Source organism: Mytilus trossulus, chromosome 7, assembly GCF_036588685.1.
Source record: "Mytilus trossulus isolate FHL-02 chromosome 7, PNRI_Mtr1.1.1.hap1, whole genome shotgun sequence".
NCBI lineage: Eukaryota > Metazoa > Mollusca > Bivalvia > Mytilida > Mytilidae > Mytilus > Mytilus trossulus.
Genome location: NC_086379.1, coordinates 54876358 through 54888564, shown reverse-complemented (window position 1 = coordinate 54888564; position 12207 = coordinate 54876358).

Below are 12207 nucleotides of genomic sequence, written 5' to 3'. Positions count from 1 at the left end.
TTAAAATTAAAAGAACTAGAAATGAGAGAAAGGCTAGAGATGAAAAAACTGAAAATTGAAATGGTCAAAGAAGAAAGCAACACTAAAGTTCACTCGAAATCAGATTATTTTGATGCAGCAAAAAATATACGTTTGGTCCGAAATTTTGTGAAAAAAAACAGTTGATAAATATTTTCCACAGTTTGAGAAAATTGCAAATAATTTGAAATGGCCGAAGCCATATTGGACTACGATGCTGCAAAGTGTTTTTGAGGGTAAGGCCGCTGAAATCTATTCCGCACTTCCATCAGAAAAAAGTTCTGATTATGATATGGTAAAACAGGAAGTTTTGAAAGCTTATGAACTAGTACCAGAAGCATATAGACAGAAATTTAGATCTTATAAAAAGTTTGATTCACAAACATATGTGGAATTTGCTCGGGAAAAAGAAGATCTATTTGATAAATGGCTTACGTCAAAGAAAACAGATAACAATTTTGATAACCTAAGACAATTGATGTTATGAGAAGTGTTCAAACAATGTGTTCATTTAGACTTAAAAACACATTTAGACGACAAAACTGTTGAGTCAATACATGATGCAGCTGTTATTTCAGATAATTATACTCTTTCACATAAAAGAAATTTCAAGGGTCAAAATGTTAATACTTCCAGTGGAAATTACAAAAATCAAAGCACTGAGCATACTGATAGTAAGCCTGTTCCACAGAATAAGAGTCAGTCCAGTTATAATATGTCTAGTCCAAAATTTGATACTTTTGAGAAGAAGTCACTGACTTGTGCTTATTGTAAGAAGATTGGTCACCTGATGGCTGATTGTTTTAGACTCTAGAAGAAGAATGAACGAGATAATAAGCCGAAGACCAGTGCTTGTACGACACCTTATATTACCAGTACATTGGAATGCCCTGCGCGTCAGGCTTTTAAGTCCAGTTTTTGTGATTACATGGAGGAATACAAACCCTTTATGTCTGATGGGTTTGTTTCTATTGTTGATGATACCACTCTTCAGCCTATTAAGATTTTATGGGACACTGGAGCTTCTCAGACTTTATTGTTAGAAGGTGTGTTGCCTTTGTCCGAGAATACTTCTGTTGGTGCCTCCGTTTTGTTACAAGGTGTAGAGTTAGGTTGTATAGATGTTCCTTTCCATCGTATTTATCTGAAGTCAGATTTAATAACTGGACCAGTTGTTGTTGAACTGTTCGTCCTAATCTCCCTGTTGAGGATGTTACCTTATTGCTAGGAAATGATCTAGCTAGGAACAAAGTGGTTGCTGAACCAATTGTTACCAGTGAACCGGTGGTGGATGTTAAATCAATTGAAGATGATGCTGAATTATATCCAGCTTGTGTTTTTACTAGGGCGATGGCTAGAAAACAACAAGATGAGATTTTGCAAACAGACAAGTTTGATTACATGGACCTTTCTGACACTTTCATAGCTGACATTGAAGGTCCTGGTAGCTCAGAAAAGGCCATAGTAAGACCACCTAGTGATAACAAGAATGTTATTATGCCATGGCCGGACGGAAACAGCCATTCATTAAACAGAAAGAACCTTTTCGAAGAACAAAATAAAGACATTGAAGTTCTTCAGCTCCGCAAGAGGGCTCAACCACAGGAGGAAGCAGAAAAAGTGTCTGAATGCTATTTCCATCAGGACGGCATTTTAATGAGGAAGTGGAGGCCTCCTGATGCTACCCCAGAGGAGGAATGGAGAGTGGTATACCAAGTGGTGGTGCCTAAAGTTTATCGGCAAGAAATTATTGGTCTTGCCCATGACACCCCCTTGGCTGGGCACTAAGGTATAAGGAAGACTTGCCTAAAAATATTGCAACATTTCTACTGGCCCAGACTTAGAAACGATGTTGCAGAATACTGCAAATCATGCCATATATGCCAGGTTGTTGGTAAGCCTAATCAGAAAATACCACCAGCATCACTTCTGCCTATTCCAGCCTTCGACGAACCTTTCAGCAGAGTTCTAATTGACTGCGTTGGACCTTAACCAAAGACCAAGACTGGAAATGCGTATTTATTGACAATCATGTGTACATCTACTCGCTTTCCTGAAGCTATTCCGCTCAGAAATATCAAGACACCTACTATCGTCAAAGCGTTGATCAAATTTTTCACATTAGTAGGACTTCCCAAGTCTATACAGTCCGACCAGGGATCAAATTTCATGTCAGGTTTATTTCAGCAAGTCGTATACCAGTTAGGGATTGCTCAGTACAGATCAAGTGCTTATCATCCAGAATCTCAAGGTGCCTTAGAACGTTTTCATCAAACATTGAAGAACATGATTAGAACTTTTTGTCTTCAATTTGACAGAAACTGGGATGATGGAGTTCACTTTCTACTTTTTGCGGTTCGAGAGGCTGTTCAAGAATCCCTTGGATTTAGTCCCTTTGAGTTGGTATTTGGTCATACTGTAAGGGGACCGTTAAAATTGATTAAGGAAAAGTGGCTTACTGAACATACTGAGTTGAATCTTTTGGACTATGTATCTAGATTTAAAGAAAAATTGTATACTGCTTGTCAAATTGCTCAGAAAAACTTAAAAAATGTACAGAACAAGATGAAAATATGGTATGATAAAGATGCCAGGGACAGAGTTTTTGAGCCTGGTGATAAGGTACTTGTATTTCTGCCTGTCCCTGGACATCCTTTACAGGCTAAATATTGTGGTCCTTATACAATAGAGAGTAAAATTAATGATTTGAATTATATTGTAAAAACTCCAGGTCGGCGCAAACAAAATAGAGTGTGTCATATTAATATGTTAAAACCATATTTTGAGCGTACTAATGTACTATGTGATAGTAAACCAGTTGCCACTTTAGGCATGGTTAAATTTGAGAACAATCATGACAAACCAGATGTAATTGAACCAAATTTTAGTTGTAATAAAATTGAGAATGGAAATGGGGAATGTGTCAAAGAGACAAAAACCCGACCAAATAAAAAACAACAGCAGAAGGTCACCAACTATGGAAGAGACAGTTAGATTGAAAAATTCAGAAATTTTGTCAAATTTAGATTCAAAACTTGCACATCTGTCTTTTGATCGTAGAGAAGAAATAAAAACTTTGGTATTTTCTTTTTTAAATCTTTTTCCAGATGTGCCAAACAAAACCACTGCTGTTTGTCATGATGTTGATGTCGGCGATGCTTCTCCAATTAAGCAACATCCTTACAGGCTCAATCCACTCAAACTTGAAGTTATGAGAAAAGAAATTAAATATATGCTTGACAATGATATTATTGAGCCGAGTAACAGTGAATGGAGCTCTCCTTGTCTCCTTGTGCAAAAACCAGATAAAACTTTTCGTTTCGTGACTGATTTCAGAAAAGTAAATTCAGTCTCAAAATCTGATTCCTATCCGATTCCAAGGATAGACGATTGTATTGACAATATTGGTCAAGCAAAATTTGTGAGCAAATTTGATTTATTGAAAGGTTATTGGCAAGTTCCATTGACACAGAGAGCTCGTGAAATATCAGCTTTTGTTACACCAGATGGCTTATTTCAATACACTGTAATGCCGTTTGGCATGAAAAGTGCACCAGCTACATTTCAAAGAATGATCAATAATGTTAGAAAAGATTTAGACTGTTGTTATGCTTATATTGATGATCTTATTGTATGTAGTGATAGCTGGGAACAGCATTTAACCCATTTGTATGATACTTTTGATAGATTGTCAAAATCAAATTTGTTATTCTTGGTAAAAGTGAATTTTGTCAGGCCACTGTTTATTATTTAGGGCATACAGTTGGCCAAGGACAAGTGAAACCTATTATGGGTAAAGTGGAAGCTATTTCCAAATTTCCTCCTCCTACAAATAGAAAACAACTTATGAGATATTTAGGCATGATTGGATTTTACAGGAAATTTTGTTCAAATTTTGCTACTGTTGTTCAACCATTGACTCATCTTTTACGAAAAGATTCTAAATTTATCTGGAGTGAATTGTCAAAACGCTTTTGAAAATAGCAAATCACTTTTAATTAATAGTCCAGTTCTGATTACTCCAGACTTTGAAAAACAATTTAAACTTGCCGTTGATGCAAGCGATGTAGGAATAGGAGCTGTTTTATATCAAGAGACATATGATAATGTTGAAAAACCTATATCATATTTTTCTAAGAAATTAGATAAACATCAGAAAAATTATTCAACTATTGAAAAAGAGTGTTTTGCAATGTTGTCAGCACTTCAACATTTTGATGTATATTTGAATCCCACTGTATATCCTATTCTTGTTTATACTGATCATAATCCTCTCACCTTCATGCATAAAATGAGAAACAAGAATCAGAGGTTGACTAGGTGGAGTTTATTGTTACAGGAATATGATGTAATTGTAAAACATATTAAGGGTAAAGATAATGTAATAGCTGATGCTTTATCTAGAGTTTATTAAATTACTTTGAAAATATTATGTATTTTTGTTCATATTATTCATGATAAGTTTTTGTTACACTAAAACTTCTTTTAAGGGGGGAGGTGTTATGATATTGTAATTATTATGTTTATTTTTGTTGGCTACAATTTAAAGGCGATTTCTGGCCGTAACATCAGTAACTCTAATACTCCAAGATCTTCACATGGTGTATTGTTGTTGTTTGGGATGAGGGATGGATAAATACCCTGCCACGTTCAATCTGTGTTTTTGTCTGAGTTTCTTCTGCTTTGTTTATCGATCTGTTCAGACTTTTCCGACCGATTTCATAGTTTGTTCTTGTGTCGTGCTGGTACCAACCGTTCCAGGTTTTTGGAGGGTTGAACGCTCACAAAAATGTTGAACCCTACCACATTCTTTACTGATATGTCTGCCCGGGGGCCTGTCCCAAGTCAGGAGGTTGTACATTAGTAAAGTGTTTTTTGTTGGTTTATGGCTGGCCTATGTGTTCATCGTTAATTGTTTTGTTATCAATTAGGATGTCCTCAATTAAACTAAAAGTTTTATATTTTTCATGTGGGGGCAATTTAAAGCCGTCTATACGGACATATATACGTTAACATACTATATACTTATGTCGCAAGAAAGACACCTGTTTTTCAACAACTAATTCGTTTGGTCGGTATAATCAATGCGCATTTTAATAATCATCAAAACAATTAAAAAGGTCAAATTAATATCGCATTATCAACATAAAGTACATCATAAGTCATCTACTATTCCTTTTTAAAATACCAATTCATACATCTCCACTTTTCATATTTTTTGTTCTGATTGTTTCTGAAATACAATATTGCATGCCTTTATCATGTAAAAGTGAGGAGGTTTCGTATGATTTCCAATGAGACAACTCCGCACAAGAGACAAAATGGCACAGAAAAAACCCAATAGGTCACCGTACGGCCTTCAACAATAAACAAAACCATACCGTATAGTCTGCTTTAAAAGGCCCCAATATAACAAAGGTAAACCAATTCAAACGAGAAAACTAGTGGTCTTATTTATGTACAAAATAGTGAACGAAAAACGAATATGTTACACAGAATCAAACGGACAACCAAGGTATTACAGGCTCCTTGTTTTTAGGCCTGCACATGATATGATCAAATGTGATTTTCAAATACAATAGGGAAAACAAAATCATGATAGTCGCTTTATTCTATCCACAAAATCCATTTGACACAATGCAGAAAAACTTATATTTAAAACTGCATTAGATTGGATCGGACTAGATGGCATTGTATTTATATAGTTTTGGATTTCTTTGTATTGCATTTCATTTTATTGATAAAATCAAACTATCTTAATCATCGTTAAAGTAATTTTGGCTCACATGTGCAATTGGTGATAATTTTTCTATATAGTTTTACATGCATGAAATATTTGCCGCTGCACAGAAAGCAAACAACAATAGTAAAATAAAAGAGATGCTTATTGGACAAGTGTTTACAGTTTTCTACTTAATTTAGCACAACATTAAATTCCTAATCCATTTGTTTTTAAACTGTGAGCATTGACGAAAATCCTCAGAGTAAAGAAATAGTAATACAAAGACAATAAGTCCTTAAATGAATCCAATGAAGATTTTGGTTAAGTTGCCATATTTGTAGATCTTTGTTTGTTGCTTTTTGGATTAGGATAATGCCTAAACGCAAAATTGGAAAATATCGTGATTGCAAGTCATGCAGTTACCGAAAGTGAGACTTATTTTTTATTATGGCTTGCTGATAAATATAGATGTCCAAATTTTACATGAACTATACAGTTTTTAAAACAATAGCATACCAACCCACCAAACCACCCTACCCCTTTTAAAAAAGGGGACGAGTATTTCCATATCATGGCCATTCTCATAAAAGGATGTCGATTGGCGAATTTCAACCAATACAAAGCATTGTAACGTGTTTTTTTTCTTCTTCAAATTGTCATAAAATTTCGAGTTATTGTCCAATAATGTGATTTCAAAATCAGTTGAAAAGAGCTGAACTCATCAGTTCGACGGACGTTCACATTCAAACTAAAACAATGTTTATCACATGGCTTATTTTATACGTATATACCGACAAAAACTCAAATATACAAATATTTATTTTCCATACGAACAAGGACTTGTATAAGAAATCCTTGATACACATAAAGAGAAATAAATAGTAAATATGACATGAGATTTCTTGTAAACAAATAATTTACTAACTTCATGATCTAACGGTAATGTTGAATTGAGATAAAAGGACCAATAAAACATTAACAATTTCCCGGTTAAAGCTTAGATAAGATTGTAGGTACAATAAACCGCTAACAATATTTAATTTTAAAGCTGAGTTAAGATTGAAGGGACTATATAATATCAACAGTTTCCAGCATTTGAAGCTTGATAATCTTTCTTTTTACAATGCCAACAACTGATACAGCAACATGACAAACGGTCATCAGGGTGATAGGCACACGGACACCAGTCACAGAAACAAAATAACACTCGTAAGATCTCTAAAATACAGAGAATCATATCTATAATAGCAACCACTGATGTTAATACACCATACACAGAGTCCCAGTTAGATATTGAGAATATAAATCCAGCATGAATAGCAGTTGTCACTTTAAATACAATAAATATTAGCCTCCATATTTTTGGATGATAATTATCAGCAATAAGTTCCCACTTTACAGCAACAATGATAGTTAAAATGATAGCTAAGGTCAATAATACGGCCACATATACTAATATAGGTACTTTGTAGCTATCTAACCAATCCGGAAGTCCGATCTTTTGCCACACTATAATGAATGTTACTGCGTCCACAATGTAACCGATCCACACACGGATGGCAAAGACAGTCACCCATTTCCTCGGTTCTTCTTCGAGTGTTTTATCAATGTATCGAGAAGCAAAACATCTAAATACACATAGCAAAATGTCTCCGTTATTTCGACAACAATCCGCCATGACTTTTAATTGATCGGAAAGATGTTATAAACTACACTAGTATAAGAAAAACACCCACTCGTTTTCTAAATATAAACCTATTGACCCATACCGGTATGTATTGTATTACTTTATTATACAAAAGCTATTCATCATTAGTGTTGCACGAAAACTGTCAAAACGGACATGTACCCTTAAGGTATCGTCAGTTTGCGTAAGAATACAATTGGTAAATTTTAAACAATAATATTTTATAAACTAGTCTACAATTACTTTGTATTTTAAAACCGGCTTAATAAATATTATCAAAAATTTAATAAATATTATCAAACATAATATATTTATGTGTAGTTATAAATTGCGAATATCGAACCCATAAACCCAACATCGTGTCGCACAGTGTAGTTCGATGAAATTTTCACCTTTTTCACAGGAGGGTTGTCTTTTGTTTTAGAGACTTTCGAAATGAAGTACTATAATTGCATGTTTACTGACAACTGTAGTTAGATGAATTAATTTAACATAATAATTTATTAAATTACCAAATGAAATTAATCAATCTAAGCAGAATTCCAAAACTAATTTAAGGCTCTATAGTAATGGACTTCTTATCCTAATAAAAACAAGTATTAAGTACTAATAAATGAGTTGAACTATTGTATCAAAGAAGAAATGAAAGAAGAGAGAATATTTGATATCATCATACAACTTGCTAGCTGAAGTTCCTGCATCTTGGTTTAGTTTCTTTGGTGATTTGGCTCAGCATCAACCATTGCAGCTATGTTGACTCTTCCATATTAACCATATATTCCTACTGTGTTAACTTTTATGTTTTTGATACAAGTAAGATAGAGACACTTCTGCAAATATATTTACGTGAAGCACATCCATAATAACTCATGGTCTTGTCCTAACAGGCCACTTAACGGTAGTGAACAAATCTCAGATTTTTGATAGAGGTGGATATAATAAGTCAGAAGGTACGGGAATCATATCATTTTTCCAATCGACTGTTTTGTTTCAGTTATGGTTTCACCTCCATTGTGAAATCTGCCCATATTGTAAGTTTATAAAATAACATATTATTTTTAGTAATTTAACATTTTCTATACATTAAATAGCAAAATGATTGTGCTTTCAGAATCCAAAATATTACATGTCAAATACTAGTAATACCATTGCAATTAATGCTAGCCAACAGACCATTTAACTACAAATATGCCTTTTCATTCCTACCAGTGAGATACTTCAGGCATTTATATTTTGATCTTCTGTGAAGAAAAATCCGTAATATTGCTAGAACCTCAAAGTACAGAGAGAAATCCGTTATCCGTTTCCGTAGAAACGAATACTAGTAAAATTGAGAATTGAAATGGGGAATGTGTCAAAGAGACAACAACCCGACCATATAGCAGACAAATATAGAACGCTGTTTTGCGAGAGAATTTCGTTTGAGCCACCAGCTTTAAATACATAGTATATCATTTACATACATTTAGTATACAACAGCGTCAATTCTGAGATAAAGTTTTGTTTTGATTTTACATCAACAATATATTTTGAAAAATGTTTCTGGTAGAAGAAAACACCAATAGTGTAAATTGAGCTACCCTTTTATTTGTATGGTATTGGTGGCTAGGAAAAACTGTTTCATTTTAGTTGTAAACTATTAGTGGAGTGACAAAGTCGATGAATTTTCAACTTTAATGGACCACCCTACCTGCAGGCTAAATTATACATTTTTGGATAGAGAAATGATTAAAGTTTAATGTTTGCCTGGTCGTAGAATCGAAATATGGTGCATTTTTTTTTTAATTTGGGGTTAAAGTGCAGTGGTCGATTTTTTCACCGAAGTACATTTATTTCACAAGGGGTGATGAACAATCAAAAAAATAATATCGCATTTGCTTTAATGAACAAAATTTAATGCTTAAATGAAGCAATAAACTGTAACAATTCACTATCCAAAAAAAATAATAAAAAATTTAAAAAAAATGGCGATTTTAAAGAAAATTCAGATCAGCAACAGTATTTACACACAAGATAATCATTTTTATGACCTTTAATTGGTATTTTTTTCTTCACATCTACATTTTACGATGTATTTCTGATTTAAACGTTTTTACAAATTAAAAGAGAGTAAATTATGCTTCTAGAATGGTATATGCCATTTGTCAGTGGCAAATATTTCACCAAAGGTATGTGAATGAGATCGAAACAGTTAATTCCAATGCGTCATTGTTACGTGTACTCCAATGAAAATACGTATTGTACGGATAGAAAAACAAACTTTCCCTTATTGCAGGACAGCTATGCATACATGAAACCCATAAAACAAATAAAAAGTGGTCAGTCATAAAGGGCAGTTGCAAATGCAAACGAAAACATACACAAAAACAAAGAACCAAACAAAATACACAGGTTCAAATAATCGCATAGTCGAAGTGATTTTAACCACAAAGAAACCAACTGTAATCATTTTGTTAAAAATATTGTCATGAATATATACAGCTTTACATGATTCACTCAGACGTCATTTTCATTGTCATCTTCTTCACTAATTTGAATGTGAGTAAGATAGTTTCTACAACTCTCAGAACCTTCACACGAACAAATAGTTGTACAACCTAGATTTTGCTGGTTGCAGACACAATTTTTATCGAAAGCCTGTTTACCCTTGCATGTGCAAACAAGGTCTTGAAGGAAATCTACTGACATAGATCCTTCAAACATAATCGGTAGTAAACTATTTTTACCCTCTTACCAACCAGAGTTTGTGGGCAGTCTGGTTGCTGGTTTTGCAATGTGTGAATGCATCCAAACTTGCGCCTGTAACATTGCACGGAGGATGTGTTGTAAAAAAGACGCCTCACATGGGGGTAATCTAACAAGATTCATATCTTTTGTTGTGGCAAATTTCACCCTTAACTTGTTCAGATCTTCATGTAAATCACTAAATTTCCTCTTCGGATCGTATACCAAAGCAACAAATTTGCGTCCATCATGAATGGCGGATTCCTGATCTCCCGTTGAAAAACCTATCTGAAGGGATTGAAAATTGTCTGCACTTTTCTGCAAAAGTTTGTACATAGACTTCTTTCCGAGACCAAAAAAAGAAAAAGTCGTATCGCATCCTGTGAGGGCATGTGTGGCTGGCAGTAAATTGCAGATTTAGGGTTCAAGTGAGCGACATATATCGTGAACAGGTAGAAAACGCCTTCCATCTTTCAAATTTGATACTGACCCAGTTTGGAACCACATCTCCTCTGTATTGTAAAGTTTAGGAAAATAGTGGACACAGAGCACTAACACATCAGTGTCAGATGACTTTATAATAATACGACCTTTTCTATCATTCGAAAAAATTTTGGCATCTGCATACACTGAATGAAGAATCATTCGTGTATCTGCTTCTTCTTGTGTGCTGTATAAGTCAGTACAATTTGACAGGCCATCACAAGAAAATCTCTTGACAACTTCTGGGTTTTCAAAAACACCCGCTAGAAACAATTCGGTACCTCCCTCTAAAGGAGACTGTCCAAAATACCTTTCGCAATACTCACCAAGTAATCTGATAAGTGACTGTTTATTTTCTAGATTGCAAGGATCTTTTTCCAGTCCGGAATTGCTCTTCCTTCAATAACCTGATAAACCTTTTGAGCTCCAAATGACAAGGTTCGATGCAATCTTTCCGCTGCTTTGATTGAATGTTTTACATCGTAGCGATCAAAAACATCGACCACTGTTCCAGAATTTAAAAAACACGTCAGAAGAATTGTTACATAGTTTCGTAGCAGATTACCAAATGTGTTGCATTTCTTGACATCCATACATTAAATAATTCCCCTAACATCACGTATCAAAACTGTATTTGCTGTGTCATAACTTGGAATGTTGAAGGAAGAGCAGATTTCCTCTTCACGTAGGTGAATTATATCTGATTTGAAACACCACTGAAGCATGGTACCATCATCTTGGAAAAGTGCTGAAGGTATTGAACCAATAGGATATGTTAAGATCTTGGCTACTGTAGCATCTTTTGGACATAAGCCAGGGCTAAAGCGCAACAAAATATCATCTCTGGGTTTATATGGCCTTTCACCAAGTCACCTGTTTTACATTTGAGTTTGAAGTCTTAGTCATATCCTCAAATGTCTTTAGTGGAGACCTCGAAATAGGACTGTAGAAAACACGGTTTTCGCATTCTTCGACAAAAGACTTGACCATTTGGTTGCCACGTTCAAGAGATTTTAGAAGAGAATCTTGAACGTCTTTTGAGGCTTGCATCCCTGTAGAAATATTGATCAAGTATTTTGGATGATCGGTGATGTTAAATGGATCAGTCATGTTTGAATGCACATAACTAACCAAATCAGACACATTTGGTTCGTCGTGATTCATTGCTGTTGGTTTGTTTTCTTCGTGCTCACCTTCTGTGTCGGTCGATAATCCAGATATTGCTCTCATTTCAGCACTGAAATGCGCAAGAATATGCCTCGTAAGCATCCATCGAAGTAATGCTGTTTTTTTTCTTGTCAATCCTACAATGCCGCCACAACCTTTGGAATCTTTAATGATAGTTTTTTTTTCTGTGGCCATATCACTCCAGATACCATTTAAGGTTCCAGGCTTTTGTCTGACTGCAAACTAACCTGACAAAAAGGAGGACTTAACCGTTTCTGGTAAATTTAACATATCCAAAACGTAGGCAAGGGTCCACCTAGCATAGTTTGTCCGGTTAGTTATGAAGAAGTATGGCAACATTGCAGACACTGATTTCAAATGTAAAAGCCACAAACCATCCCGTTCA